General features: G+C 44.7%; 1 protein-coding gene across 1 annotated transcript in view; it reads right to left on the reverse strand.

Annotated features, from left to right (window-relative positions):
* The window catches only part of LOC148514712 (CYFIP-related Rac1 interactor A-like), a 71,836-nt gene extending 68,253 nt beyond the window's left edge, over window positions 1-3,583 (reverse strand). Inside the window, exon 1 of the mRNA XM_088481026.1 lies at window positions 3,499-3,583. The gene's annotated coding sequence lies outside the window, so the exon portion shown is untranslated. The remainder of the gene's footprint in view (window positions 1-3,498) is intronic.
* Between the last annotated feature and the right edge of the window lie 21,379 nt (window positions 3,584-24,962).

Below are 24,962 nucleotides of genomic sequence, written 5' to 3' on the forward strand. Positions count from 1 at the left end.
GTGCCAGACACCCCCCCAGTAGACACACGTAATATAAAAAACAAAATTAAAAAAACCACTTACCTGAATCCCCGCTCCCGCCGCCATCTACTCCTCCGTCTGTCCTCCCGGGCCGGGCCGCTCTGCATTATGGGAGAGATGTCATATGACATCATGACGTCTCTCCCATTGCCCAATGCGGGAGCCGGAAGATGGAGCGGCTCCCGCAGTGGGCGCAGCAGCAGCTAATGAGAGTCTGACAGACTCTCATTGGCTGCTGCTTACAACAAACACACAGCTGCCGGAGCCGGCGGCTGTGTGTTTGTCAGTGTAGCGCTGACCGAACTCCGTCCGGTCAGCGCTACACACGCGGTGCAGTCTGTGTCACAGTGACACAGACTGCACCGGCCCGCATGACACGGCGGCCCGGGGGGCACATGGCACCCGGCCCAGCCCGCCACTGGCTGATATAATTGCAATTTCATTATGATTAAAGTTGGAGCTGGCATTAGGTAGACGTTTACAGGCTTGTTATTTTTTATTTACATTGTTTGGGCATAATAATGTATGGTTGCTTAAACCATACATTTCTGGTGAAAGGTTCTCTGTAAAGTGGTCATGGAGCCACTTCGGATTTGAATAGTTTACAGCATAAATTAATAAGTAGCTCATCTTATTTGGTTATTGATTTCAATGGTTCTCTTAGCTGGGAATCTGAAATATTTGGGAAATCAATTTAACACAAACAGTGTTCTGTTAACATTTATATTATTCTGCAAGATTATCCCTTATATTGTATAGGGATCATATTTATCAGTATGCATTTTTATCGCAGATTTGGGGGCATACTTAGTAAGATAATTTAGTAGTTATTCTAATGAGAGAATCCGCCCATCCCACCCACTCTTCCTACGCCCACAGCCGCATTACCTAATTGTAATTACCAGCATTTTAATGTGGATTGTGATAATTACACCCCAACTCGCAGTGCAAAAATTAATACTTTGCATGCATCAAAGTTGGGACAGAGGCCCTGATTCAGAGGCGCTCGCAAAAAGCGAGCGCTCGCTTCTGAATCAGGACGGGCGCTTAGTTTTTTAGTTGCGGCCTCCTGGCCGCTCGCATAGCTGTGGGTTACCACCCACAGCTTATGCGAGCGGCCAGGTGATGGTCGCGATGGTCAAGACCATCGGGCTTGCGACGAGACCCTTGCGGTAGGGTCTCGTTGCTCCAAGCCCCAGTGGACTTCCTGTTCTAATAGAGCAGGAAGTCCACCTACTGACACGAATGATGTCAGTAGGGCTGCCCACAAACGGCAGGCGTTCCTGCAGGAATGCCTCCGTTTGCCCAGCCAACCCCCCGCCCCGCCTTCCAAACGGGGCGAGCTGTCGATCAACATCGACAGCCGCCACTTTTGGATGCTCACGCTGGAGCGAGTGCTTTGTGTGCTCGCTCTGGGACTTGCGCGTGCGCACTGCCTAAAAATCGACCCGCTTGCGAGTGAGTCTGAATGAGGCTCAGAGCTTCTGAGAAAACCCTATCCCAGAGAGGGGGTTAAAAGCAAAGTGATAGCGATAACAAGAGTAATTCCCTTCATATATCTTATTTGACAGTATACTCTGAAAACGGCTGCTTTTGGGAGATTTTTTGCAAAATTACTTTAATAAATATACCCCAAAGAGTGTTATTGTGGTCAACAAAAATGTCTTCTGCTTCGATATAGCTAAACTCCTGTGATATTTTATTCCACAGATGCTGAATTTTAAACTGGTTCTGCTTAAATGTAATTGTGTTTTTTTAACAGATTGTCAGCCTTATTGCCTTTAGTTTCATGTTTACATTTTAAGTTTGTAATACTATACTCTGTATTGGAAGACTTAACTCCAATCATCTTATTAATTTCTACTTTTCAATAATCACCCCTCCTTCGCCCACTAGTTATACCATGGAGGAAACCTGAAGTTATGTAGTTGCTTACCCCTTGGCACACCCCAATTAATATATATTCCAGGCCTCAGACTTATATCCTGCCCTAGGACCTACAGTAGGTCATGCCATATATTCATATATTCAGCCCCTCCCCCCCAAAAATAAAAATAAAATAAAATAGGTCATGTGGAAACATCTGCATCTATTCTGCAGGCCCTACAAGATCACTGCAGGCTAAGCAGGTCATAAAGCAATTAGATCACAAAAGCATGTCTAAATTGTACATGGAAATGCAAATATCCAAACTGATGAGATGGCAAAGACAAGTGGCCACACATGCTAGTGTAGCGTTAACCAATGGCTACTACAAGGATTGCTTTTTCATCATGCCAGATTGAAGAATCCTTTTGTCTGTTTGGAGCTATATAATGTGACCCGCTCTAAGGATTGTGTTATTGATCTATAAAATACATTATAATATAGCGAGATAAAGATTGAAGATGTGAGTCATGGCCTCCCTTCAAATGGAAAATACTACTGAGTACCAATGAAAAGATCATGTTCCAGCTCAGAAGCCAAGATTAAAAAACACTGATCTTATAAAAAACGGTTCTTCATTTTCTTTGTTCCAGCATCATATGATGTGCTATAGCTGTACGTGTTTAAGCATCACTTTTGCTGAGCATGAGGGTCACCACTTTCTGAATGCCATGTACCACTGCACTGAGCTGCAGACAGCTCCCAATCTCCTCTCTATACTGTCTCTCCCTCTTGAATCAGCTGTATCTACTAACACAGTGCAAATCCATTATCCAGCATCACTAGGGGGAAAGAGGACTGTAAGGAGGGGGAGAGACACAGTGCGGCAGGAGAAGTGAAGGAGAGAAAAATGGAGGGAAAAGGGAGAGGAGGCATAGACGGGAAGCAAATGATGGAGGGAATGCTGCAGGCCCTTGGCATTCCCATGTAATACCTAAACACAGTGCTGAACATAGTCATGTCCAGACATTCATGTTTCCTATGGTATTCTACACCCTGCAGTATAGATATTTTGTCAGACAATACATACACAATGAAAATACAGGATTGTAAAATAAGATTGTTTTATATATAAAAATATACCTTGAACCTTGGCATATGCAGCTTACACTGGATATGGCATCAGACCATATTAAATGGGCACCTTTTATAATACACAGATCATCATGGATACACTATTGTACAAAAGTCCCTTCCGGTGTATACACACCTTACAAATTGATTTCATTTAATTTATATACACACATATTTCAATGAAATACCTTGCTTATCATACTACAGTAAGGTCTCCCTATGTGGTATTTATAATGTTACATTGTGCAAAACATGCAGTGTGTACACCTGTCCCCTGCAGTCACACTGTGTCTTTATCTTTCAAACATCTTCAACTCTCATTATCTGCACATGCACATTTCCATACAAATTGTTATTTCACAAGTGCATATGGTGTACAGTATGTATATGTATGTATGTATGTATGTATATATATATATATATCATGCACACACAGATATGACCAGGGTCCTTTTCTTCCCCATGCACAGCACTCACCGCACAGCCGGCTTCAGGAGCGTGTGAGGATAGGAGAGTCAGCAGCACAGTGTAGCTGTGTGTATGTGTACGTCTCTGTACCAAGAGTCCTGCAGCTGCTAACTGTGCAAAATACATCACAAAAGCAGACACCCTCCCCCAGACCAACTGTGACGTCTACATGGGCAGATTAACTGACTGTATGCTGAGACCTTGTAGATTAACCCCATGCTCTGAACCTCTTTCCTAGTTTAACGCAAATGAACCCTCTGTATCTTGACTACTAGTGCTAGCCAAAGACATGCATGCTATTCATCACTAATGTTAAATTGCAACTTACTGGACCCTTTTACATCAGTATTACATAGGCAGCCTTGAATCTGCCACTACAGTGATACAAACAAAAATGTGACAAATGTATGATCACCTGCTCTAAACTGTAGTTCAAGATTCCAAATGTGTTACACCCAACTTAATATTGATATCTGCATATTCAATTCTTGGTGATGTGCATCCTCTTTCCTGCACAATACTATGGAGTGTGTACACAAATGAGCAAAGATCTTGGTCACAGAGTGCCTTTATCTGACCATTCCAGAGGCACTTTCTGAATGGCCCTCATAAGGTTTTACCATTCGAAGAGTTCATCCACCAACAGATTCATGAATGAAGAGCCCAATGTAGCAAGTATGTAAGAAGATTCACTGAAAGAAATGTCAGACACATATAAAGATGAGATCTCCTCCGCACCAAAAGGGGTTACTATGGAGACAGCAACAGACAGCCAATGAGGGCTCCACATACCTAGCAACAGAGTTCCACACACCCAATAAGTATTTGGTATTATATGTAACTAGAGAAAATGTGTCTGGTCAATAAGAGCCATTTCTGAAAGAGCATAACTCACATTTCTAGCATTTCAGCCAATGTGTCAGATTTTATGCAACGCCTGAGGGGATGCCAAAATTTGCTTCTGCTATGGGAGGTAGGCAGGTGTGGGGAATTACACTTAGAAGTGACATTTTCCAACTTGTGCATTTCAGATAGACCCACAGCCCTCTAAGATGAGCCACAGATTGTTTTTTTATCTTGGGCACAACACCCAAAACCTGAATGTGGCAAACACCTACTTATGCCCGAAAGCACAAACGTGCATTTATTTTATACACAATGAAAACCTCATATTATACTATAAGTAGCATGGAAATTCAGATAAGGTATCCAGTAGCTTATAAGGTTAATGTGTTAAGGTCATAGATTATGTATGGAGTATAGGGTTATAATATAACTGCAGAGCTCAGAATATCATGTACCTAGAGTATGAATCTGAATAGTACCACTGGTAACATACAGGGGATTGACAGAGTGGGCTTCAGTGGCGTATCTATAATGGGTGCAGTGTGTGCGGGGCACACGGGCCCCCGGGTCCTGGGGGGCCCCGCCCACCCTGCGCCCATATTATTTTAAACTCACCTGTCCGTGGTCCCGCGTCAGGTGTCAGCTCTGCTCAGAACACCAGAAAATGGCCGCTGCAGCCATTTATCCGGCATTCTGCACATGCGCAGTAGACTCCGGGCACACTCTAGTGCCTGGAGTCCACTAATGCTCCGGTGGCTGGATAGCCGCATCAATCGGCTGCCGGCCACCGGGGAGAGAGGAGGGGGCCCTGCACGGGGAGTGCACACGGGCCCCCTCCTCTCTTAAGACACCCCTGATGAGCTTACTCTGCCACTAGGTGTAAATCATGCTTCTGTTGTAACAGCCTGGTCCTATAACAAGATTTCCCCATTTGTTACATAGCTGCTGCACAATGTAGGCAATTGATTGCTTTTCCCTCTTCCAAAACGTCTGTTAAGGTTCTTACTAATACCTCTTTTACACCAAAAACCCGGGTCCGACCTGGGTTTTCAGACATGGTTAGGTCAGACCCAGGTAAGACACCGTTTACACAGCACCATCGTTCTGGGTTATTCTCAGGTCAGCCCTGTTCACACTGGGTCCGCCCTGCTAAACTTGTGAGGTCATAAAAAGTGGGAGGTGCTGCTCCACAACCAACAATCAGCTAATTTTAGGCATGACTAAGTCTGATAACCCGGGTTGTGCTGTTTACACCCCCCCTGTGTGGGCGCGGCAAAAAATGGGCGTGGTCAAAAGGGGCGTGGTCACTTGAAAATGAGGCATGTCAACATGACACACATACCCCTTTCTCGTCACTCTGAACATTCCTTTCCATATGCACCTTAACCCCAGTAGTACCCCTTATACAGTCCCCCTGTGCAGTGCCCCCAGTAGTGGTCCCACTTATGCATGCCCCAGTAGTGGTCCCTCTTATGCAGGCCCCCAGTATGCAATGTTCCCAGTAGTGGTCCCTCTTATGCAGGCCCCTAGTAGTGCCCCTTGTACAGTACCCCCACTAGTGGTCCCCTTATGCAGGCCCCCAGTAGTGCCCCTTATACAGTGCTCCCAGTAGTAATCCCCCTTATACAGTATCCCATGTAGTGGTCTGCCCTATGCAGTGCCCCCAGTAGTGGTCCCCCCTATCCAGTGCCCCCTGTAGTGGTCCTCCCTATTCAGTGCCCCCAGTGCAGTGTCCCTTGTGCCTCCAGTAGTAAGCCCCTTATATAGTGCCCCCAGTAGCAGACCCCCCTATGCAGTGCCCCTTATATAGTGCTCCCAGTAGAAGTTCCCCCCTATGCAGTGCCCCCCAGTAGTAGCCCCCCTATGCAGTGCCCCCAGCAGTGGTCCCCGATGGAGTGTCCCCAGTAGTGGTCCCCCCCCAGTAGTGCCCTCAGTAGTAGTCCCCCCCATTAGTGCCCCCAGTAGAAGTTCCCCCCATTAGTGTCCCCAGTATAGGTCCCCTCCATTAGTGCCCCGGTATAGGTCCCCTCCATTAGTGCGAGCAGTATAGGTCCCCTCCATTAGTGCCCCCCAGTATAAGTGCCCCAGTATAGGTCCCCTCCATTAGTGCCCCCAGTATAGGTCCCCTCCATTTGTGCCAGCAGTATAGGTCCCCTCCATTAGTGCACAAGTATAGGTCCCCTCCATTAGTGCCCCCCAGTATAAGTGCTCCCAGTATAAGTGCCTCAAGTATAGGTCCCCTCCATTAGTGCCCCCAGTATACGTCCCCTCCATTAGTGCCAGCAGTATAGGTCCCCTCCATTAATGCCCCCCAGTATAAGTCCCCTCCATTAGTGCCCCAGTATAGGTCCCCTCCATTAGTGCCCCCAGTATAAGTGCTCCCAGTATAAGTGCCTCAAGTATAGGTCCCCTCCATTAGTGCCCCCAGTATAAGTGCTCCCAGTATAGGTCCCCACCATTAGTGCCGCCAGTATAGGTCCCCTCCATTAGTGCCCCCAGTATAAGTGCTTCCAGTATAAGTGCCTCAAGTATAGGTCCCCTCCATTAGTGCACCCAGTATAGGTCCCCTCCATTAGTGTCCCCAGTATTGGTCCCTTCCATTAGTGCCCCCAGTATAGGTCCCCTCCATTAGTGCCCCCATTAGTGTCCCCTATATAAGTGCCCCCAGTATAAGTTCCCCATTAGTGCCCCCAGTATAGAAACACCCCCCCCCCGACAAATACACACTGAAAATAAAATAATAAAAGAAAACTACCTGATACCACGCTCCGGCTCCCGCCGCCGTCCGCACTTCAGTCCTCCCGGGCTGGTGCGCTCTGCATTATGGGAGAGATGAGACGTCATGTTGTCTCTCCCATTACCCACTGCAGGAGCCGGCTCTTGCAGTGGGCTCTGCAGCAGTCAATGAGAGTCTGACTCTCATTGGCTGCTGATACACACACACATCACCGCCGCGCTGGTGGCGATATGTGTTAGAATACACAGCATGAGCCTGCCAGCCACCCTCCTCCTGGCGCTATTGGGCAAGCGCTCAGGGGGAGGGAAGGGGCTCGGCTGTGCAGCACAGGACCGGCGCTAGGAAGCCTAGGGCCGGTCCTGTGTAAATGTGTAGTGCTGACCGCACTCACTGCAGTCGGCACTACACTGGCGAACTAGGTAACGTGGCCGGCGGCGCGACACACACACACACCCCCACGCCACCAGTCCCACGACGCCCAGGGCAAGTGCCCCGCTTGCCCTGCCCTAGTTACGCCACTGACCATTACCCAGGCTCATCCTGGTAGCTACCTATGTTGGGTTGCCGGGTCACTTGACCCGGGTTATTTTTCATGGACCCTTTTACACTGAGCTGCAACCCGGGTAGACCCAGCAATAAGCCGAGTTTTAACTCTGGTGTAAAAGGGGTATAAGTCAGACATCTCTGCAATAAATGTGGGTCAGCAGTGCGTTCTTATTTGTGCTTATGGCGAGATTTGCTGCAAGTTAATATATACTTTTAAAAAAGGAAATTATTGTCAAGTTTTATTTACATATCCATCAAATGTTCATGTATTGTTGGGGGTCAGTTGGCCTGCTTTGCATGCCTGGTTAGTACTGAGACTACATTCATGAATGTAGGTGTCTATTGATGACTCTGTGGAATAGGGCTGACTTTCTATTGTCGCTTTCACTGACTTTAGAAAATCATTTATCAACACAATTTATTAAGAAATGTTTGCTAAGAGAGCTGACTGATATCTCACTTCCCCAGCTATACTGACAGCTAGTGGTAATGTTGAACTTATTGATTTGTCGGGTAGTAGGATCCTTATATGCATGCAGATGTAATATAAATGTTATGCTGGGCTTATTTAATGAAATAATAAAAAGGAGAAAGTACTTTGGTCACAGTATTATTTTCCCACAGTATAATCAGAGTTGCTGCCTTATGGAAAAGTGTTTTTCCTTTGTAAATAAAGATTCTTAAAACATAAATGGAAAAAAAAATGTAACAGCTTATTCAGCGCTAAAAAGTATTCAAAAAAAGCAAATCAATAATATTAATCTGGAAAAATAACCTATACAGAAGCAGTATTTTTTACTTCTGCATGCAGTTAAATCAAACATAATTTTAAAACAATGCTTTTATCTTTCACATTTTTAAAGATTTTCCAGTTTTATATATATGCTGGAAATAGTCATTAAATTGCACTTGTAAATTATTATTTCCCAATTTAAATGGTTTGAGATTAGATACAATAAAAGTTACTCTTACTCTGAGAGATATGACATACTGTATTTTTCTTTAAATTTGCATCTTAATTGCATCACAGATGTAGCGAAACACCACTTAAAGTATACTACAGATGCTGGGCTGCAACTTTAACTGCATAGGAGTTAGTTTTAAACACGTACAAAGTTGCACATGAAGCACATGAATCACAATGGAACTTGGGGCCCGATTCAGAGCCGCTCGTAAGCGGCCGCTCGTTCGCTCCGAGCGATGTTCGCACATCTGCGCATGCGTATGGGTCGTAATGCGCATGCGCCAACCAGTCAGTGCGGTCGTAAATCGAGCGCTCGCAAAATAGCGAGTGCCTGCTAATTTGAGTGACAGGATGAGGCGTTTGTGGGTGGTAACAGGGGAAGGTGCTTGAAAACGGGGAGTGGAGATCCGAACGCAGGCGTGCCAAACGGTCAAAACGGGCGTTTTAAGGGTGTGCATAATTAACAAAGCAGCGTCATCGGCCATGTCACTTGGTTGTCTCTTAGCCTGAACTGTTCGCATGATTGCGGTAGGAAAATCCAACCACAAGTACTGCGAGCAGTTCAGACGCCTTTCGATGTACTCGATTAATCTAATAAATAGCGGAGATGACGTAGGATGCGAGCGGCCAGGGGGCGTCTTTACAAAATAGCGAGCGCATGTTTCGTTCGCTCGCTCACACATAGAGGCGTCAACAGACCGCAAAGAGCGAGCGCTCAATTTAAATAGCCGGCCCCTTTTTCTGAACGAGCGAGCGCAAATAGCGTCCGGCTCTGAATCAGGCCCTTGGTGCGAGAAAAAGTTAATCGCAGCACTACGTATATAGGCCCTGATTCAGAGCCGGACGCTCTGACCAGAGCGCTCGCTCTGAATCAGGGCCCTCCTCCATTAAAATGGAGCGTCCTCCTGGACGCTCGTATAGCTGTGGGTCACCACCCACAGCATATACGAGCGTCCAAAAAGATGGTCGCGATGGTCTTGACCATCGCGACCATCGGAATTGCGAGGGAAGCCCTGCGGTCGGGTTTCCCAGCCACAAGCCCTGGAGTGATTTTGGCTCTATCAGAGCCAAAATCACTCCCACTGACATCACTAGTGATGTCAGTGGGGCCGGCTTCTGACGGGAGGCGTTCCCATGGGAACGCCTCCGTCTGGCAGGCACGCCCCTGGCACGCCCACCAAAGGGGGCGTGCTGTCAGTCACCATCGACAGCCCGCCCCCTTTGGTGCGAGACCTGGAGCGACGGATTGCCCGTCGCTCGCCGGGTCTCGCGCATGCGCACGACGGAGCTCCCTCCGTCGTACGCATGCGCAGTGGGGAACATCGACCCACTTGCGAGCGTTCTGCCGCTCGCGAGTGGGTCTGAATGACCCCCATAGTTTCTGACTAATTCGCACACAGACGTGCAAATGTCAAATTGATCAGTGCAGTCTAGGAGAGTAGTTCTGTTGCTTCCAGTTTTAATAATGCGAATAATGCTGGGTACACACTAAATGATGTGTACCCAGCACGATCTCGCTAATGGCGGGGGTCCCGGCATTGAAAAGTGCATACACACTTGCCGATGCCGGGAGCAATGGCGGGGGTCATGCTGCATTCAGCAGCATTGCACCCGCTGACAATTTCACCCGTTGGACCTGCATGCAGGTCTGAAGGATGTTCCGTCCCTGTTTCACTCTGAAACAAGGACGGAATAAAAGAAGGGGAGGGAGTTACAGTCTACGGAAAGAAACCTTTATATACATGTGAAAGCTTATGGAGATGTGAGTTTGGGTACGCTTCCCTATCATCTGACTCTATACTAAATATTGGGTGAACATTGGGTTGGAAAAGAAACCTTTATGTGTTTTCACACCACCTACTTTATAGTAAGTGGGGTATGCCATATTTCCACACCACATCTAGAAGTTAATATAGACCTTTGGATCTTGTCAATTATGGTTGATCAGTACCTGGAAAAGGACTTGAAAGTTTTGTATATTTTTTTTTTATTTTCGTGTTATGAATTATCCTATTCTTGAGCCGAAATCAACGCTGACATTATCAAAAGCATCAACTATCTGGACATTAATATCAGTCTGTGTATCTGTATCTGCAAATCAGCACCATCTTGTGTTCTGCATAATGTTGTTTTCTGAATGTATCGATGTTGGAGTGTTGGTGACACTCCTTTGTAAGAATTACAAGTAGGCAGCAGGGAGTCGCGCACCTCAGATGATCAATTTTTTCTATTTTGTTTTGTGACATCACTTTAGTGTTACAGCTGTGGCATTTTTCACTTCATCATCTGAACTTGTTTCCGCTTGGTTGTTTTTTCAGGGATGGGAATTCCCAGAAATAACAGGGCGCTTAGTCCGGGCGATATATGGAGGGTGTACAAGTGCTGTTGCTTTGATTTCAGTCAGTGATACCAATGGAACAGCAGCAACATGTGGTTGGACATTGTCTTGGAGCAAAAACCACTGTTTCTTCAGCAAATGTTGTCTTATCTTCCTCATGGCTCCATGCAAATGGGTTTTTAGGATGTTTGCATAGTAGTCACCATTTATTGTCAGTCCACGGGGAACCCAGTGCTTACCATGTGCATCAAAGAACAGCAGAAGCATGACTTTACATGCCAAAGGAATCACATAGAATGTTTTGGGCGGAGGCGGATGTAACCCCCCTTTACTCTCTAAAAGGGATACTGGGTTACTACCACCTTTGTTACTCTTAATGTACCCACCCTTAGCATTCCTCTAAGTGGTGTACATCCCCATTGTCAGTGCCTTCACCCAGGTTAATTATTTTAAATGTCAAAAGGGCTTACCTGGGAAAACCCAGTGATAGAATATATAGTGTCAGTATAAGTTTTCTTTGACTACCATGTATTCTGCACGTATATATACATAATATATATATATATAAAACTATTCGACCACCTGTTATTTATTTTTTTTCAGGTCTCTCAAATCTCCTCTGGTGACGCTGTTCCAGTTCCTAAAAGGTAAGTACTATGCACCACTCTTGAATAAGTTAACACTTTGTATTATGTAATTCATGAAGCGAAATAACTCATATCATGACATGTTGCATAACAAACACAATATACTTTGTTTCCATATGCAAATGGATTATATAAAATTACAGTATAATCTCTTAACTCTGAATGATATGCCCAACACTTATAGGGGTATTCAATACGGGTGCGATAACATCGTTTTTTGCGTTAATATTGCACTTTTTAAAGTTTTTGCGTTAATATCACTGGTTTTAGTTTTACACCATATTCAATTTCAAAGACTTATCGCAGTTTTGAAAAGTCTTTGATAAAAAACGGTGATAACTTTTCACCATTGAATAGGTGTCGAAAAAAAGTGCAGAATTGGGGTTTAGGGGTGCAGGCTTAAAAAAATAGCCTGCACCCCTGAGATTGACATTTAAAAAAGAACTGTGTCAAAAAAAGTTTTAAAAAAAATATGGACACCCCAAAAAATTAATTTAAAAATTGGGGTGCAAAAAAAAAAAATGGGAAAAAATTGTTAAACAATAGGCAAACAGGTTCAGGGCTATTCTGCATGTATGCGGCAGATGTTTTCTAGAATAGAATTATAGCGGCAGGTGCACAAATGCAGAATTTTTAAAAACTTACTTTAGGGACATCAAAATATGCTAGTACCCATTTTTATGTACCCCAAATTTGATGGGACCACTTAAAAAAATGAAAAAAATAACCTAAGTGCTCTTCTGCATCACTTCTTCAATGTCGGGAAAAAAACACCTGCTGCGGCTATTTAAAGCCCCGACTTTCAATTAAAGGCTAAAACGGGGGTACCCATAGTGTTCCGCCATGTTTTTACAACTTTAGGGGGGTCTTACAATTATTTTAAGGAAAAATTCGGAACTTTACGCAAATCCAACTTCGGAGTTTCCCGTTTTCGTTAATTTGATATTGAATACGGGGATAAGCGGGAGCGCGCACCATACCTTTACGCAGAAAAAAACTCCGATATGAAATGTTACCTTCGCCAGGGAAGTTAACCTTTCATATTGAATACCCCTCTTAGCCTTTGCCTACGAGTCTGTTAGCGTAGAGAATACTGAGTGCTTAAAGGTCCAGAACCCTAGAGCATAAGTCCTGTTGTACTTAAAGTAAAAAGAAGTTCATATATTTATTCCAGTTCAAGGCTGTATTCTCTAAGTGCTGGGGTGAATAAGTATTGTATATTGACACTGACAAGTATTACAACAACTTACATGTGAGTCTTAAAAAAAATGGAACCAGTGCCTCATCCTTACAGCTAGAATATGCTGTTTTCAGATAGTTGTAGTAAGAATATATATCCAATATCTATATCCTATACTGTAATCCTCAGGTATAAGTTAAATTGCAGTATTATGTATTTAATTGTATCCTTCCCTCTCTTCTTTCTTTTATGCTGAAAGCTATCTCCTTTGGATATAATAAAATGTCTCATATAGACACTATGAATTCCTCTCTTTTTCCTTTTCTGTTCTGTTTCGAATGTAATCTAAAGATTACTGTAATGTTCCTTGAATGGCATATACTTCTTATTACCACTGGCACTATTTAGAGCATCATCCACACAGCTGACATGCGCTGAAACTCTCTCTCCATATGAGTGTCAGTACCACAACCAAGTATGTACTCCTTGTGGACAGAGTATATGGGATATTACTGCTCTTCTGTCCTCAACAGCGGTCTCTATATATGGGCTATATGTAGCTGTGTAGGTGCCAAGTACTATTTACTCACAGTCCCCTCAACATTGCTGCTTGTATAAGCGCTGCTCCTGCTTTCTCCTTGTCACCGCTGCTATCTCAGCACTGATCCCCCTGTCAGTGCTGCTGCTGCCGTCCTTTACACTGAAACGGCCCCGCCTCCTGGCTCTCTCGCTCCCACTGGCTGCCGACCGAGCTTCCATGAGCCAAAGGAGGAGGCTTGTAGCTGACAGCCTCCCTGTAACTACAGAGGGGACTCACCAGGCACTCTCACCCACACTGGCCATGCCCCGATCAGCGGGGGTCCCTCCGCTCTCTCCGCTGCTGGGACCACCTCCCGCGATGCCGCCTCTCCTGCAAGACAGGGTGAGTATCCCTGTCTCACCTTCTTACCCAGCTCCGGCTGGGCTCCCTCTCCGTCTCTGCCCCCCTGCGCCCGGCAGCATATCGCTGCTCACTGGCTGCCCGGGTCACAGGAGGGCAGGCACTGGAGGGAGAGACCTGCAGACTGCCTCTCAGCTGCTGCTAACAGCTGTTATATATCCTCCCTCTCACCGGATCCTCTTTTCTGACAGGAACCAATTCACTCCCATCTATATTACTCCGCCCCCTTCTGCAACTATCACCAATGTCTGTGAAATGTAAAATTTGCAGCATGAAGCACTAAAGTCCACTGGCATCATAGATATCTAACATGCACAGGGTACTGTCAAAGCTGAATAATTGAGTGAGACAAGTTCAGTTTAAAATTTAATCGCTGCGACGCCATCTTGCGAATGGCCACAAGACTCCATTTTGGAAATGAGATCACAAGACACCATTTTGTGTGGTCAGCATTAATTCAAGTTATAACCCATTAACTAAGAACAGATGGCAATGTTTTTGTTAACACCAAGGGCAACGGGAAAAACCAGCTTTCTAAGTAGAAGTAAATAAGGAGAGACAATGGGTATTTTTACATACAAATTGGGAATCCCGGGATGCAGATAAAGTATAGTTGTGGCAATTGTAATATAATATCTACACAATTGGATTTGCCTGAATTCTAGACAAGATGGCTCTAAATCCCATAGTTTGAGGTGATAATACATTTGCACTTCACACAAGTGTCTGTGAGAGCAAAAGAGGTTTTGTTTTCCTTTGAACACAGCAGGTGGGGGCCTGCTGACAGAGGGCATGTGGAATTACAACCCTCAGCCATCCACACTGCTGGATGTTCACTTCGTGTATGAGAGATTATGCACTTAAATCTCACCCATTAATAACTAGCGTCCTTATATCAAACCCCGAATACCCACACACTACATATTCGCACATAAGGTTCCATAAGCATCAAAATGTATGATTCAAGTTGGTTAAGTTAGTTTAAATGCTAAGAAATAGAGGTTTTTGATATCTAAGGTATTATATATGATAAGCAAGGTATGTTTGATCTCGTTCTGGTGCCTACGCTTTTTACAGAATCCCGGTGTTATCGGTGGAGAGATCGCATCATGCAAACTCAAGTTATGGATCGCAGAACTTATAAGCAACAAAATGTTTTAGTTGATGGAATGTTACAGGAGGCGTTACCAGAAAGACCCCGGCTGTTAGAGGCAGGAAAAGTCTATTTGAAACAACCTGTTAAATGTGTCGTTACATATGCTCCTCCTCTGGGAACCAATGAGATCAGCAGGAAGTTTCCCCTTTGTCCTGTTTCAGTCTGGGGGGGAATAAATACATGTGTCCAAACACTGGTTTGGCAGTTCATGCTGAATTTTGGGTGAGCTGAGGATATCTAGTCAGAAGTCTATCTCCGGATCCAGAGGCGCAGCGTATGTATAACTGTACTTGGTCTGTATTCTTTCCTTTTACGCCTAAATTATGTATGTATAGATTGCGTGTAACTGACTGTACTTTTACCTGAATAATACTTGTACGTTGGAACCACAAGATTCCACTCCTGTCTTTATTTGCGGTCATACTGCGTACGCAATTAGCGTTGTCTTAGAGGTTTTTAGGCAGGGTTTTGTCTTAGAGGTTCCAGGCAGGTGAATCTTAGAGGTTTATAGGAAGGAATATATTAAAAGGTTTATTTACAAATTCAACAGTGGGGGCTCGCATCGGTTTATCACACTATCTGATACACGATAACACTCCGTCAGTCCTCTCTCAGCAAAAGGGTGGAGGCGCCTTTTGAGAGACGCATTAGTCTCTCATTACCACAGTGTTGCTGAGAGCGTACTGCCGGCTATTGTGTAGAGGAAGCGCTGATCAGAATCCAGGGACAAGAAAGGAAAAAGTTTCTTTTTCCTTTGTTGATAGAACCTTACGTTTAGAGGGGTACCGCAGTATTGCGTACGCGGCTAAAACGCATTTTTGCGTACGCAGTTAAAAAGTCATTATACGGTTGTGTGGTAGTCGCATAATTGTGTATGCGGCCGTTTGCACAATAGCGTATACGCACTTCCGGTTCTGCTGCCACATGTTTGAACAAAGCCATTGAGGTTTACATTTTTTTTCTATCTACCAATATCTGGGTTAAATGTTTATTTTCTGCGCAGAGAAAAAAGTGTGTAACAGTGTGTGTATTGTTGATAGGGGTAATTTATTCCCTAAAGTTAAGGGTACCGTATGATCCTTAAGGGCTAGGTGCAAGGGTTAGCCTAGTCGCTCGGTAAGCAGCTTTACCGTTCAGTACACAGAGCAGGTGTATGGTTTGTTATTTTTGTTAGGGACCGGCTCTCAGTGTGACTGCAATGTTCAATAATATTTGAGCATTATAGTTGAGCCGCACTAGGTGTGATTGTGAGCTGAGAGAGAACAGGTGAGTGAAAGCATCTAGAAATAACTTTCATAGGTGAGCTGGCGCATCTAGAAATTTCGTCCGTAGGTGAGCGTGGCGCATCTACAAATTTCATCCGTAGGTGAGCGTGGCGCATCTAGAAATTTCGTCCGTAGGTAAGTGAAAGTATCTTGATTGTCTTTCACCGGTTTAAATTTTTATTGAAAAGCGTAGGAGTTGTCTCAAAATGGGAGCCACGCAAACGGTAGAAATGTTAAGCAATGATGTGCTGCTAATGGAGGCTCCAATTGGATCAGACCGTCGTATTATGCATACTAAATACGGTACTTATGCAATAAGGTATTGTGATATATGGTTTAATATGACGAGAAAGAGTGTTAGACCGTTTCCCAGACTTGGTAGTTTTGATAAAAATGTGTTAGATAATGTCCAGGATCACATCAGTATGGTGAGATCCCGAGAGAAATAGATTAAGTATTTTGAATGTTTAAAAATATGGCAGCATGAAGGGGATGCTTGGCTTAAAAATGTGCAAACGACGCAAACTAGCGTTGCGAACGCATTGCCAGAAAATACATCCACGACGCTGAGATGCAATACGGGCGAGCCGCAAATTGGCGCGCACGTACGGCAAAGTAGTGTCGTTGAGAGTATTGCCAGCAGTTCACGCTCACCTCCTCCACCTTATGTGGATGGAGGTGCAAGTACGGTTACCAAAAATACCAATAAAAATGTAACAAGCAACTTGTACCCTCTCTTAAGCAACCATAAAGAAAGTGTTTATGATATGGATGATGAGCCTATTGTAATGTCTGCCATTTCCCATGCTGTGCAAATGATAGATGCTGCATCACCACAATCATGGGTGGTGCCGCCATCTCCATCGGTAACAGCAAGGGAAGTGTTAACACACTCTGCACCCATAGAGGAAGTTGTTAATACCGTACGTAGCAGCAGCAGATTAAATCCCGAGCCAGGTAATCAGGTCAGAGGTAGCAACGCTGCCGGTCTGCATCCCATTCGGACAATAACTGTTCCGAATGGAAATGCAGATGCAAACGGTGTAGTGCCCACGAGGGAAGTAATAATGCATTGTCCATGGACAAGAGCAGAACTGAATTCCATCATAAATGATTTCCCGAATCCCAAAAAGGAACTAGCCAAATGTCAAAGATTTTTGAGAAATTTGGGTAGTTCTCATGAGCCCACTAATAAAGATTGGCGTGTAGTGTTAAGGGCCTGCCTGCCACACAATACCGAAGTGACAAAATTTATCACGGACTGTGTATTGGATGGCGACGTTCCCTTAACAGACCAAGTAAACCAAGGTAACATTTCCCGCATTGTGACTCAATTGGGTGTATATTTTCCAGTAGTAGTTAACTGGAACAAAATCTTCACAATTAAGCAAAAGGAGAGTGAAACTGCAGAAGATTATTGCGACCGGGCTCTGCAGGCTATCACCCAGTACACTGGGATAGAAGATATTAAAGATAGCACTCACCACAGGGGAATGATAGTCACGGTACTCATGGACGGTCTGAAAGACGATTTAAAGATTCGGGTTCAGACCTCACAACCTGGCTGGAGGGGACTTACAATAGATAACCTCATAGAGTCTGCCATAGAACATGATAAAAACATCTCCAAAAAGAGAGAGACCCAGAGCGAAAAACTAATGGCTGTCAGTATACAAGCTCTGGAAGGAATAACAATAACATCACAGCCAACCGACACACCTGCACCCACACACACACCTGCACCTGAACAATTAGACGTCCTCACCAATCCCACACCACAGCAAACACATCCTTACCCCACATATCATACACAACCACAGGTCCCATACTCATATCCCCCGCAATCTCCTTACCCTCCCTATCCTTACCCATACCCACCACCTTTCCCTCTTGCTCAAATCCCACAACAATCTTTTCATCCACCCCGTTCAAAATTATGTTTTAACTGTCACCAAGTGGGACACGTAAGTAAGTACTGCAAAGCGAAGAACACCATACAGGAACACGAGTTTCCCATGAGTTCATAGGTAACCCCAGTATCTTCTCCCAGGCCTTATATGACTGTTTATATTTTTTTTCAACCTATCAATGGATCTGTTCTAATGTAAAATGTGGATGATTTATTGTTGTATTTTGGGTCATGTTTAAATGATATTAAACTGTTGTGCTTTATCTCCCACTCATAGGACACAAGGTTGCTAAGGATAAACGGCAGCCATGCCAGGCTGAGGTCGACTACTCGGAAAACTATCCAACCCAGCGGCACAGGCATTATTTAGAGCAGTAGCTATTAATAACAAGATTTAATTGCAAGAACCTGTATGCAGATACTATATCCCTAGAATTACTAAAAGTGATAGGGGGACTTATTTTACAGGTGACTTTTTCAAGAACATGCGTGAGATGATGGGTAACAACACTAAGATTATCCCAGACTGTCTTTTCCTTTATTTGCCCCCCCCTTTGAGATACTATCCAAACAGGCAGCTTCATGTGAAAAATTGCTAATGAGGTTACTGTGCAGAGTCTCACAAAGATGAATGAGAATAACCGAAATTGGAAGTGTTATTAACTAACATGTCTAATGCAACCTGTCATGATGTCAAATCTGGAGGAATTTGTTATGATCCAAATTTTTTTTGTAGCTCAGGTTGTTTGACTGATCGGTGGAAAGGTCCGTATCTGACGATACAGCATCCTCAAAGGGTGGCCAGGGAAGATACGTGGATCCATTCCGCTCACTATAGGGAGGTTAACCAACCGGTGGAGATACAAGGCAGAGACAAGGCCGATAACGTGGACCTGTCGATTGCGAGCTTGTGCCGGAAGGATTAAAAAGGTGACGGTGAGATATCTGAGCTAAAGAAATGTGTAGATCAGTGCTTCAAGCAATGGAGTGGTCTGCTGTGGTCATCCTAGTTCTTTTTTTTCCAGAGTTTTATTTTTTTTTTGTCATGATGATCTGTTTGGGGATGCTCGGTGTCTGTGATGGGGGACCAATAAAGGAGATGTGAGCTGATGGCGGAGCTGATGGAGTGGAGTCAGGAGGAGGAGTGCTATACCAAATCAGGGGAGTGCCGGTCCAATTTCAGTACAGTAAATTGTTGTGAAAATGTGAATAACAATAATAAGGAAGAACTGTAATTCAATCCTGAGTTATGACGTAGTGTATAACAATGTAGCCTGAGTTTGAGTGGTCGTGCATGGATATAACGTTTATGTTGTTTTAAGTCATCTTAGGTAATGCAGTCCCAACCCCTTCCAAGGCTCTCCTTATAGGATAGGTGCATCCCCACATCTTTCCCATGATCCCTTAAGGATACGCGGTGTGCGTATAAGGGCAGTTTTATGTCCCTCCCGGAGACGCATTATCTGAATGGTTCAAATGACCATACTGTGTCATACCATAATAACATTGAACGGTATATTCTCATGCATGGCTAAACAGATTCAAATTAGGTTGTGATAGCATGTTGTTTGCTATCAAAAGGTGGACTGTCAAAGCTGAATAATTGAGTGAGACAAGTTCAGTTTAAAATTTAATCGCAGCGATGCCATCTTGCGAATGGCCACAAGACTCCATTTTGGAAATGAGATCACAAGACACCATTTTGTGTGGTCAGCATTAATTCAAGTTATAACCCATTAACTAAGAACAGATGGCAATGTTTTTGTTAACACCAAGGGCAACGGGAAAAACCAGCTTTCTAAGTAGAAGTAAATAAGGAGAGACAATGGGTATTTTTACATACAAATTGGGAATCCCGGGATGCAGATAAAGTATAGTTGTGGCAATTGTAATATAATATCTACACAATTGGATTTGCCTGAATTCTAGACAAGATGGCTCTAAATCCCATAGTTTGAGGTGATAATACATTTGCACTTCCCACAAGTGTCTGTGAGAACAAAAGAGGTTTTGTTTTCCTTTGAACACAGCAGGTGGGGGCCTGCTGACAGAGGGCATGTGGAATTACAACCCTCAGCCATCCACACTGCTGGATGTTCACTTCGTGTATGAGAGATTATGCACTTAAATCTCACCCATTAATAACTAGCGTCCTTATATCAAACCCCGAATACCCACACACTACATATTCGCACATAAGGTTCCATAAGCATCAAAATGTATGATTCAAGTTGGTTAAGTTAGTTTAAATGCTAAGAAATAGAGGTTTTTGATATCTAAGGTATTATATATGATAAGCAAGGTATGTTTGATCTCGTTCTGGTGCCTACGCTTTTTACAGAATCCCGGTGTTATCGGTGGAGAGATCGCATCATGCAAACTCAAGTTATGGATCGCAGAACTTATAAGCAACAAAATGTTTTAGTTGATGGAATGTTACAGGAGGCGTTACCAGAAAGACCCCGGCTGTTAGAGGCAGGAAAAGTCTATTTGAAACAACCTGTTAAATGTGTCGTTACATATGCTCCTCCTCTTGGAACCAATGAGATCAGCAGGAAGTTTCCCCTTTGTCCTGTTTCAGTCTGGGGGGGAATAAATACATGTGTCCAAACACTGGTTTGGCAGTTGATGCTGAATTTTGGGTGAGCTGAGGATATCTAGTCAGAAGTCTATCTCTGGATCCAGAGGCGCAGCGTATGTATAACTGTACTTGGTCTGTATTATTTCCTTTTACGCCTAAATTATGTATGTATAGATTGCGTGTAACTGACTGTACTTTTACCTGAATAATACTTGTGCGTTGGAACCACAAGATTCCACTCCTGTCTTTATTTGCGGTCATACTGCGTACGCAATTAGCGTTGTCTTAGAGGTTTTTAGGCAGGGTTTTGTCTTAGAGGTTCCAGGCAGGTGAATCTTAGAGGTTTATAGGAAGGAATATATTAAAAGGTTTATTTACAAATTCAACAGTACATACATTTCCACATATTTACTTATATTTACATCACATCACATATATCCCTACAGTATATTTAACATTTACCTCATAAATGGCATTTTGCTGTAAATAGATGAATGAAAATATATACCTGTTTCAATTGTATATATGAATTATATTTCTAAGTAATATATCTCCGTAACCCTAACCAGGGTTACATGAGTTTGCGCGATTCTACACACTGGACTGTTGTTTGGATTCCGGATCACAACGACGAATCCACGATTCATCACACGTCACAATCTAAGTTAGGAAATCAGGTATCCTGACATTCGAACAGTGTTCTTAAACGAGTCAACTCGTCGTCGCATCTGCTCTTCTGAGAGATTTCTGGGTACCCACATGCCACACACGCAATGCATTTTCAGTTCCTTTGTTACAATATGCTGAATCCACGTGAATAAGATGCCAAAAGAAGCCGAAAGTTCGCGTAAAGGTAACCTTCTGTCATTTTTCAACATCTCCGCAGCTTTGGCAAGTTACATCTGTAACTGCGGTGGATCCAGAGCGAGCTTCGTCAGTCACTTGCATATTACCCTCCTTGTAGGGAATCGGTATGAAATACCGCTGCCGAATCCCGGCAGCGCCTGGCCGACAAAAGCAGGGTTCCCGGCAGCGGAAGTCCGACAGCGCTGGAAATCCCGATCGTCGCTAAGGTAAGTATAAACTAACCTAACCCCCTATCGGGGGTCCCGATTGTATACCATTTGTAGTGCTTCCACCACCGAAATATTGCAGCACAGTTAATTGTTTCTCCACCATATGCTTGCCATAACATTTCATGAGTTCATTTCCGCTTTTTCCAAGTTCAACACAAAATTCAATCACACATCTCTGACGGAATCTCATAGACACGTCTTTTTCATCAGCCATGACGAAACGTACGAATATCTTCCACACGCTGTGACCAAACAAAGAAGACTACGGCAGTCCAACCGCAGGTTCAAACACATCGATGTATGAGCTTCACAATAACCAGCATCACATTGCCACATCTATCTATGGGACAGAAAAGCACAGGCAGTCTCATTACTTTTCAATCGGCCCTCGTACTATTCCTCTCTTACAGATAGCAAAGAAAGCAACTTTCCCACCACTTCAGGCAGAAGCTCACTAAGATATGAAGCATGGAGACAGAGAAGGCAGACTGGCCACTGATAAATTTACTACTTGGACTGAAGGAATACAGCACTTGATAAGATATATATTGTGGCAGGGACAGCAGGATTTCACTAGTTTGAATGTGGAACAGCAGTTGAACATCGATCCAGTTCAGGTTTTCTTTTAGGTCAGAGATGAACTGCAGCTATGCTGATTAGTAGCACCTGTTAGCTAGCTTTAAACATTTTGTTTGTGCACAGGGATAATGATCCTGATGGTGATAGTCGCCCAGGTTATAGGCCCAGGGGTGACTAGTGTAAGGGATCTTGGACCTGTGAGTCCACTAAAAGAACTGTATTATTGTTTGGCAGATTCTGTGTACCAGCCTGTAACATCTTGCCTATGAACACTGCACTGTCCTGTATACTTGCCTGTGGTGAGAAAATAAATGTCTGTTGGATTTTATCCGGGCTATGTGATTCTTGTCACATTTGGCGCCCACACAGGGACCTTGCTGGATTCTACTATGCAGCAAGAGTCCGGATACAGTGACCGGATCCACCAACAGCGGCAGTGAGACGCATTGCAGGACGCTACCCGCTGGGCAGTGGCTTGGTGAGTCTGGGTCGCATTAGTAGCAGCTGGTTAGGTGAGTGTGTCAGGCCAGCCATAAAATGGCAGTTGTTCATTGTGATAATCTGTCCATGTGTGCAGGGGTGGATTGGGATGGAAAACCAGCCCGAGAAGTTTTGGGAAGCAGCCCTAATGGGGGTGGGGTCAGTGGTGGGGCGGGATACTCCCTCTCCATATGGCCTGATTCTGAGTCGGACGTAGTTGCAGTCACTACAAACCCCTTGCATTGTGTACAGCCGTATGTCTGAATGTGTAAGGACTATGACTCCCATCTACAGCATCTTCACACGCTGCAATCTGCTTTGTGCTGCATCTTTAGATCCCACCATTGGTGACACCATCAAAACTTGCACTAGCCCTATGCTAGGTGTAGATCCTAAAACACTGAAATACTCATTATTAAAACCATTATTAATTCTCTGACACAGAGCAGTGTAACAGAGAAGTAGCCACTTAACTCCTTGCTGGAGGCGTCTTGCAAGGAGTGACTCATAGAGCTCTGCAAAGGTCCATGGCAGGAGCTGCTGCGGCTGAGCACCATAACACCATACAAGGAGCCTCTGCGCATGTGAAGAAGCTCTAAACACTGGCCAATTGGAGCTAAGCTCCGATCGCTACAGGCGTCATAAGCCACTGAGGGGAGCACAGGATACTGCCCCTGGAGATATCTAACAATACAGAACTCAAGACAGAGCAGAAATTTACCGAACGCAACATAAGAACAAAATGAAGGGAATTTAATTATTTTCACCAACAGCTGATAGCGCCAGGTGCTCAACAGAGCAATTCAATTGTTGCTTTGTTTGTGGCGCATACAGCCACTGGAGCACACATTTCTGTGCACAGTCCCCTGGGCAGGTGAGCAGAAATGTGTGATAAGTCAGCAGTTTGGCCACCCAAACCTGGTCTATAGATTGGTTTAGCCATATTATGTGGCTAAACTCTGTCTATTTGGGCACGACATGTGCAATATGCATGGGCATCTAAAAACAATTGAATATAGCACCCCGATCTCCCGTCACTTTAGATGGGAGTTAGGATGCGAAAAACATTTAAATTCCCTTGAAAGGAAACTATAGGAGAAAGCACAAACATACAGCATGGGGGTCCCCTTAGTGATATACAATTACTACGGAATTGGTATTCCCGGCAACGGCAGCCCGACATCAGCAGAGATCCCGGCAGCGGAAGCCCGACAGCACTTGAAATCCCGATCGTGGATAGGTAAGTATTGTCTAACCTAACCTAACCCCCCTAACCCTAACCCTCCTTAGGGGTGCCTAACCCTAACCTCCCCCCCAAGTGCCTAACCCTAATCCCTCCTCTAAGTGCCTAACCCTAACCACCCCCTTCCACGCTGCCTAAACCTAAGTCCCCCGGGGGGGTGCCTAACCCTAAGTCCCCCCCCCGGGGTGCCTAACCCTCCCTCCCCCTAGCCTAACCCTAACCCCCCTTCTCCGCTGCCTAAACCTAAGTCCCCCGGGGGTGCCTAACCCTAACCCTCCCTCCCCCTAGCCTAACCCTAACCCTCCCGGGGGGGTGCCTAACCCTAAGTCCCCCCCGGGAGCCCTAAACCTAACCCTCCCCCCCCGCGGCTGTCCGCTCGCGGCACCCGGCATCACTAAGACTGGGATGCCGGGCGCCGGTCTCCCGGCGTCGGGGAAATGCGGGCTTCTATATCTAGACGCCCAGCATTTCACCCTTGCCGGGATATGACAGTCGGGAAGCCGGCTGCCGGTATTGCAGTCGGCTTCCCGATTGCATACCCTTACTACAGCCTGTATACACCAACACACAGCTCTATTTAATACTGCGGCCCCCTATATATCGTCACCACAGTCCCTATATACTGACACACAGCTCTATATACCACAGCAAGTATATACTGGCACACAGCTCTAGATAACATCAAGGCCCCTATATACAGACACAACCCCATATACACTGAAGTACAGTTCTATATATATATATATATATATATACACCACAGCCCCCTATATAAAACCACAGCCCCCTATATAACACCAGATCGACATATAAAACAGAGCCCCCCATATAACAAAGCCTCAAATATAACATAGCCCCTATATAACACTACATCCACCAATTTAACACCACACCCCCATATGACAACATAGCCCCATATATAACACTCCATCCTCTGTATAACATAGACCCCTATATAACAACACAGCCTCTTTTTAACAGCAGTG

This window comes from Taudactylus pleione, unplaced genomic scaffold, assembly GCF_031769625.1.
Source record: "Taudactylus pleione unplaced genomic scaffold, aTauple2 ptg000260l, whole genome shotgun sequence".
NCBI classification, from domain to species: Eukaryota; Metazoa; Chordata; class Amphibia; order Anura; family Myobatrachidae; genus Taudactylus; species Taudactylus pleione.